The sequence below is a fragment of the Delphinapterus leucas genome, chromosome 10 (genome assembly GCF_059928025.1).
Source record: "Delphinapterus leucas isolate spDelLeu-1000000601 "Yukka" chromosome 10, BTC_Dleu_Yukka2, whole genome shotgun sequence".
NCBI classification, from domain to species: Eukaryota; Metazoa; Chordata; class Mammalia; order Artiodactyla; family Monodontidae; genus Delphinapterus; species Delphinapterus leucas.
Genome location: NC_143138.1, coordinates 16,904,690 through 16,912,354, shown reverse-complemented (window position 1 = coordinate 16,912,354; position 7,665 = coordinate 16,904,690). Strand labels below are relative to the sequence as shown.

The window sequence follows — 7,665 nt, the reverse complement described above, 5'->3', positions numbered from 1 at the left end:
TGTCACAAATATTCCAGTTCTCCTTCTGGGTACTTGGTAGAATTGCATTTTCCCACCCATTTGAATTTAGACACAGCCATGTGAAGGTGGCTAAAAAAATACGAGCAGAAGTGATGAGTGTCACTTCCGGTCAGCTTTGAGAGGAAGTGCTCATGGCAGGGTGTATCAGCTCGGATCTTGAGTGAATTAGATAACCAGAGTTCTTCTGAAGACCTAACTTTGAAGATGTAGCCTGTGATGTTAAGTCCTAGAGACTTGGGGGCTTTCATTACTACAGCATCTATCTATTCTGACTAATAAACACATCATTTAGAATCTAGTATCTTATTTTTACCTTCTGTGTCTTCTCAAAATATCACTTACTTTCTCCCAATGTAACAGAGGAAAGAGAATTCTATAAGCTGACTTAAAAAGAATCATTACAAAGATAAAAGCACATTTAAAGCACAGAAAGTATACTAGGAGGGAAGAAGAGGGTGACTGTCTGACAATAGATATTGTTACTGCAGTTGTGTGTGTTTTGAGTTCACAGTGCCACTTCGCTGTGTTGAGCGCGGGGATTTGCTCCATCTTTTCCCCAGGCCAGTTCAACAATGTTACCACAGAATGATTTTTAGTGACCAGTTTTTCCATGCCCTGCTTTTGGTTGCAGCTAGTTTTCCATTATGTTTTGATGTTTGTGGTCCTTATTTGACTCTGTTAGGATGGAGACTACCAACGTGAAGAACACCTGCAGTGTCTGTGACTCAGCATCTAACTTTTCATGTGCTTTTTTTCCTATTCTCCCACTGTGTACTAACCACAAGTATGCAAGCTAGAAGACTGAATACTAATCAAAAGGGAAAACTGGGTTGGTTGTGGCTTAAGGTGTTAGTAGGAAATTCCTCCAGCTGCTGGGGCATTTGTTGAACACGTGACTACTGCTGGCAATGGCCGATGCTCTACACCAGCTGACTACCAATAACTGGGAAATTTAGTTATTTTTCTTTTTTATTTCCACTTAATTTGCAGTTTTATCAAAATGAAATGCGTACTTAATTTTTAAAAATCAAACAATTCTACACAGCCTGTAATGAAAACCTCTATCCGTCCCGACCCCTGATTTACACTCCTTGGATATCCATTTTAAAATCCATTCACTGCTTCTGTCATCATGTTTCTAAACAACCTGCTTCTCTTGTGTTGCTTCCTTTTTCAGATTTAGATAGATGTAATGATTTCCCACTATAGAACACAAAAACTTCACTTTACTGCATTAACATCCTCCTGTAGACATACTGGCACGTGTACGCATAGCATCAATTCGTTTTTGCTGTGTAACAAATCATCCCCAAATGTACTGGCTTAAACCAGCCATTTATGTACTCACAATTCTGTGGATCAGCCGTTTGAACTGGACTGGGCTGGGCAATTCTGGTCTTGGCTGAGCTCATGGTCAGCTGTGGTCAGTTACTGGGGTGGCTGGGGGCTGGCTGACCAGAGTGGCCTCAGCTAGGGGGGCTCTTTCATTCTCCTCGTGGTCTTCCATCCTCTAGCAGGAGAGGCCAGGCATGTTCACACAGAGGATGGGCAGGGTCCCAGGGGCCCGAGTGGAAGCACACGCAGCTTCCTGAGGCCCAGGCTCAGAACTGGCTTTCTGGTACTACCACTTCATTCTCTCACAAGGCCAGCTGGATTTGAGTGGGAGAGGAATAGCCTCCACCTCTTGATGGGAGGTGCTATAAAGTCTCATCGTGAAGGATACAGGGAGAAGAAAATTGTGGCCATTTTTGCAATCTGCTACACACAAGTAGTATACGTACACATAGGTACTCTCCCTCGCCACCATCCTCTTTACATAGACATATCATATATCACCAGTCAGAGTTAAATGAGTATTTAATATTGACCCTATTATAATGATGGACGTTTACTTATAACTAGATCTCATAGTGAACTAGGATTATATTTTCTTTCTTACATGAGGATTTTTGCTCTGCTCCTCAGAGTAATTGTCTTGTTTTGAGTTGTTTGCTAAAGCTTTTCTATGTGCTTGCCAGTTATTCAGCTCCAAACTCTGCAGTAAGTATACATTTCCTAAGAACAACAGATGAATGATCAATTTCCTCCCCCACCCCCTTGGAGTCATCCCTCTGGAGCCCTCCATCCTTCTATTCAATCTGGACTCGGTCTTCTCTGGCCCTGTTGCATAGTAATCACTCTGAGGTTCCCTTGGCTACTTTCTTCTGCAGAATGCCCTCTTTCTTGTCTACTGGTGTCCTCTTTCTTTCTCCTCATTTTGGAGGGTATTCTCTAGTAGGTTCCTGGAAAAGGGTGCATAGGCAGCAACTTTTTGAGACTTTGAATGTTTGAAATGCTACCCCACCTGCAGACCTGTCTAACAGCGTGGATGGAAATTCTAAGGTGGAAGTTATTTTCTTCAGAATTGTTAAGGCACTGCTTTTCTACTTCCAATATTATTTTTAAGACCTCTGAGACCTTCTGATGCCTGATCCTTTGTCCATAATCAGGTTTTCTTCTCTAGAATTTTTTAGAATCATCTCTGTTACTGGACTTCTGGAAAAAAAGGACAATGATATATCTCAGTGGGGGTCCTTTTTCATTCATCTAATTGCATGTTGACTCAATCTAATAACTTTTCTACTTATTATGGGACTTCTATTGGATATCCTTTACAGATAATTTTTTTTAAACTTATTTTCTCTTATTTTAAAAACTGTTTTCGCTTGTTTTACTTTTACGAAGGTTTTTGTTGTTGTTGGTGGTGGTGGTTTTCGCTGCTTTGTCAATAAATTTATTGTCTTTATCTGAAAAATCTTCATAGGAAAATGTGGTTTGATTTATCTCTCAGCGGTCCACTCCTGAGCTCTGAGGCAGCTTGCCTGCTGAGCTACTTGATCTTTCTTCTGAGCAAGAGACATTCTGGAACAGTTCCAATTCTTTTTTTTTTTTAACTTCTTTCTTAGGCTTCTTCTGATAGGCTGGATTCTCTCATACAGTGGTACAGTTTTCGTGTACATCTCCTCCATCATGTCTGCAGCTATGTTGTTCTTTATGTATTGGGAGAATTGTTTCTTGTTAGCATCTTCCATAAGGTAACTCGTATCATCTGTAACGTTCTGAGCCACAATGTGCTTCTGAGGTACTTCTGCTTTGAATTCCCTGCTTTCTGAGTCGTAACCAGGGAACAATTTGGTACTGTGAGGCATTGATAAGCCTCCATCCACAACTCCCCTCAGAGCCCCGAAAACTTTATTTCCAGTGGTAGTTCTGGCAAAATTTTAGTTCAAATAGCAGGTGAAGGTACCAGGCTGACCATCAAAGCTTTCCTCATTGTATTTATATCTTGTCCATGTAAAACCAACTGAGAAGGCTGCGGGCCAGCAGGAGGCCAGGACAGAATGCCGCAGCATATCTGTCAGGCCAACCGTCACACCATGCTTTGGGGGTTCATGAGCATTATCTCCGCAGAATATCATACGCCCTTCTATTCAGGCATAAGAGATTTGACAAATGATACCTCTGTTGGTCACATGGACGATCATTCTTTATTTGGTTGTGTTGTACTTAACTTCTGTCCTGGAGTACCAAGTGTTTCTGAGCATAGCAATCAATTTTACCCTCTTGTTTTCTTTTAAATTTTACTTGGTATCTCTTAAAGTAAGACCTATTCTTGATATCTTTAACAGAGATCCATGTCGATGGGTTGCCACTGACCTCTCTTTTGGAGTTTTTAAAACTTTATTTCTCTACCATTCTATTTAATATTTATTTATTCTATTATATTTTTAAATTCTAAGGGTGCTTTAAGTCTTGCGAATGCTCCTTTTCAAGAGCACTCTGTTCTTGTTTCATGGATGCAATATCTTCTCTTATTTCTCTGAGAGTTTTGTTTGTTTGTTACATTTTCTTCTGCACCCTGAATGGTCTCTACCCTCTGTGGTGTTTATTAATTTTGAACTTTGCCTTTTATGTTAGATACTTCCTTCAAATATCTGTTACTCCTTGGCTGTCCATTTTCAAGAGAAGTCCTAAAAAGTTAGTGGCAGAAGTCCTAAAAAGTTCCTGTCTGAGGAATGAAAGTGTATGTGTGGGATCTGCAACAAATGAGATTCACCGTTGGGCTCCCCCAACAGTCTGTGTCTGCACTAGTTTTCTATTGCAACGGTAACAAATTACCACAAACTTGGCTGCTGAAAGCAACACAAATTTCCTATCTTACAGTTCTGGAGGTCAAACGTCTGACTCCGTCTTGCTGGGCTAAAATTAGCTTGTCGGCAGGGCTGCATTCCTTTCTGGAGCCTCCAGGGAACAGTCCATTTCCTTCCCTTTTCCAGGTTCTAAAAGCCACTTGTATTCCTTGACCCTTGGCCCTCTCCTTCCCTCTTCAAAGCCAGTAACAGTGGGTCAAGTCTTCTTCATATCACATCACTCTGACCTCTTCTGCTTCTCTCTTCCACTTCGAAAGAGCCTGGTGATGACACTGGCCCACCTGGATAACCCAGGACACTCTCCCTATTGTGCTTGGCTGATTAGCAACCTTAATGCCATCTGCTACCTTAATTCCCCTTTGCCATGTAACCTAACATAGTCACAGGCGTCAGGGATTAGGATGTGGACATCACTCTTACCACAGTTACCCCAGTGCCTGTAGACACTGTCTCCTGGGCTGATCCATTTACCCAAAGAGGAAGGCTCCTTTCTCCTGCCAGCGCACATGCAGCATTCCGGGGGTCAAATGTTGCTGGCGGTGCCACTAGTTGGTCTGCAGATGCCCCTCTTAGCCTCCCTGCTTTCTAGTTGTCACGAGTGCCCTCAGCTGTGTCCAGTATTCCCTCATCCAGAGCAGTCTCACTCAACCTCTTCTGAGAATAAACCTTCAGTCTTGTACTGAGTTGAGAAGGTATAGTCACTGGCGGTGCAGGATACCATAGGGAATCTAGGTCCAAGTATTCCTTAAACAGATTCTTAATCACTCCTCCTGGTGTCAGTCTTGTCCACACCCCTTTGGAGGCAGCTGGTGCCTCTACTGCTGAGACTCTTGGGGCCTCGGTGGCTCCATCAAACCAGATTTTTGGCTTTGCTTCTTACAGGCTCTTGCCATTCAGCTTTCTCCTGTCTAGTAGGCCAGTTATTGCCCATCCATCTGCTTTCTGGCTTTCAAAATAAAGCTATTTCCTCTTTTGTTCCCATGGTCCTTATTGATGTGTGCTTTTTCATTCTCTGTCATCTTAGTGGGGCTTCGAGAGGGAATGGAGATTCGGTCACGTTTTGTTTCGTTTTGTTTTATCTGCCGTGTTTAGCTAGAAGTCCCTATGGTTTGCTTTTTGGGAGAGCACTAAGTAACTGTGAAACCAATTATATCCTTTGTGTTCTGTATGGCAATCAGTTTCTATTAGTTTTCACTAAACACCAGTGACAAGAGTTCTGAAATGTTTGTGTTCCCTGTGAAGGAAAAAAAAGGAAGTGAAGATGGCAATTACCAAGTGGCCATCTCAAAATAGTAACGTCAAAACAGCCTTCTTTGCCTCATCTAGAATAGGTGCTCAAGAGGGCATTTGTATGAATTACATGCTGCCTAAAATGTACTCCAAGCATCAGGCAGGTCCAAGCTTTAATCCCAATATCTCTGAGCACAGGACTGTGCAAACTGAGTTGTTGTTGAATAAATACTGATGACTTCATTAGCTGTTTTTCTTAAGTTGAAGCTAGAAAAGCAATTCCTTCTCATTCTAAATGTCTGAAATGAAAAGTGAAAAGTACCACACCCTAATCAATTTCAATAAAGGCAAAATACTGAATTCCCTGGAATGCATCAAACAGAACTTTGATATTTTATATACTAGTGATACTGCCAGTAGTAAATCAGATAAATCATGTATAGAAGATGTAGATTTTATCACCTCCTAGTTATGTTATATTAATAGGTCATTCTCTCTCCTCTTCCCCCAAAGCATGCTATTTCATTAATTGTTTTACTTTTTCCTGATAACTTCTGTCTGAGGACTGAAAGCTTGGCCAACTACTGTTTTGACAATGCAGACCAATGGGATGGAAACATCACCCAGTTAGAGGCAGAGTGGTGGCTACAATCTCAGTCTCCTCTTAGCAGTATGGCTCTTTTCACAAGTATTTGCTGCCCCTTTGGGGGGCCTGTACTTTGTTCCATGTAAATATAAGAGGTGTTGTGAGCTAGCAGTGGGTTACTAGGGGCCTCCGGGCATCTAGCAGTTTGCTCAGACCAACAGCCAACACAGCTACGTGGGAGGCTCCAAATGAGGTCTTTGGCTACTCTCAGAAGGCTTCTTCTAGCCCTAGGCTAACGTCTCCACTGTACTGGGCTTTCTTTGTTGACACCTAAGAGCAGCAGCTGCATCCAGCACCACCGTGACACAGAAACTCGGTTGTGTTAGCGAGGCCGACCTCTGCTCTGAAATGCTCCTAATTAGCTGTTAATACATGACATCTTCACACACACACACCTCAGTGCAAAGAAAAGCCAGTTCAACCCATGCATAGAAAGCTGACGACAAAGGTGAGAAAGAATGAATGGTTATGATACATTTTGTTCTTTCAGGGTAAAGGAAAAATATTTGAATTGTATACGGTAGTACTTTGTTGTCCCATATTTATGAATCCATATTTATGATTCTCATCTGGACTGCTGGGTGGCTTGGAAAACAGAAGAAAAGATATTTCTTTTTTTTTTTTAAAGTTTTTTTTTCTTTAATAAACTTTTTTCTTTGGCTGCGTTGGGTCTTCGTTGCTGTGCACGGGCTTTCTATAGTTGCGGCAAGCAGGGACTACTCTTCGTTGCAGTGCGCGGGCTTCTCATCGCGGTGGCTTCTCTTGTTGTGAAGCCTGGGCTCTAGGTGCACGGGCTTCAGTAGTTGTGGCACGTGGGCTCAGTAGTTATGGCTCCTGGGCTCTAGAGTGCAGGCTCAGTAGTTGCAGTGCACGGGCTTAGTTGTTCCACAGCATGTGGGATCTTCCCGGAACAGGGCTTGAACCCGTGTCCCCTGCATTGGCAGGTGGATTCTTAACTACTGCACCACCAAGGAAGTCCTATATTTCTTTTTAATCTGTTCTGCAAAGATTTAAAAGCAGTTGAAGTGATACTTATTAAAACTTCAGCTAGCTCTGTGACCTAGAGCTAGTTGAGCTAGTCTGTAGCACAATCTTTCTTCTCTTAGGACCTCAGTGTTTCTCATTTATAAATGAAGGGATTAGATTCTCTATATACTGAACTAAGAGGTTTCTGTCAGTGTTAAAAACCTGAGATTCTAAGATAGGCAACTTTCCTGAAACGACGGGGAGGAAAGCCTTTGAAAAAGCACAACTCCTATTATATGAGGATTTGTTATATCCAACTCGGATTTAGCATCTTTATACACAGACAGGTGTTAGAAATTTGCAATGAATAAGAAATATGCTGAAAGATTTAGTAGAAAGAAACAGCATATTATTTGTTTGTTTGTTTTTAAATAGCAATATTGTTTTTTGAAGAGCTCTGTGCACTGGGAAATTGTCATCTAGTACCAAAGAAAATGTTTGTCATATTTATGTTTCCATTTCATGATCTCAAGCACAACTTTGTAACTGTGACTGGTCCACCTGTCAACTCCTGGGACCTGGAGATTTCTAACTCCACAGGGAAGACAGGAG

The 7,665-nt window shown here is 41.9% G+C and overlaps 1 pseudogene; it reads right to left on the bottom strand.

Moving 5' to 3' along the window:
* Positions 1-478: 478 nt before the first annotated feature.
* Positions 479-7,107, bottom strand: LOC149748145 (large ribosomal subunit protein uL18 pseudogene; annotated as a pseudogene).
* Positions 7,108-7,665: the final 558 nt, after the last annotated feature.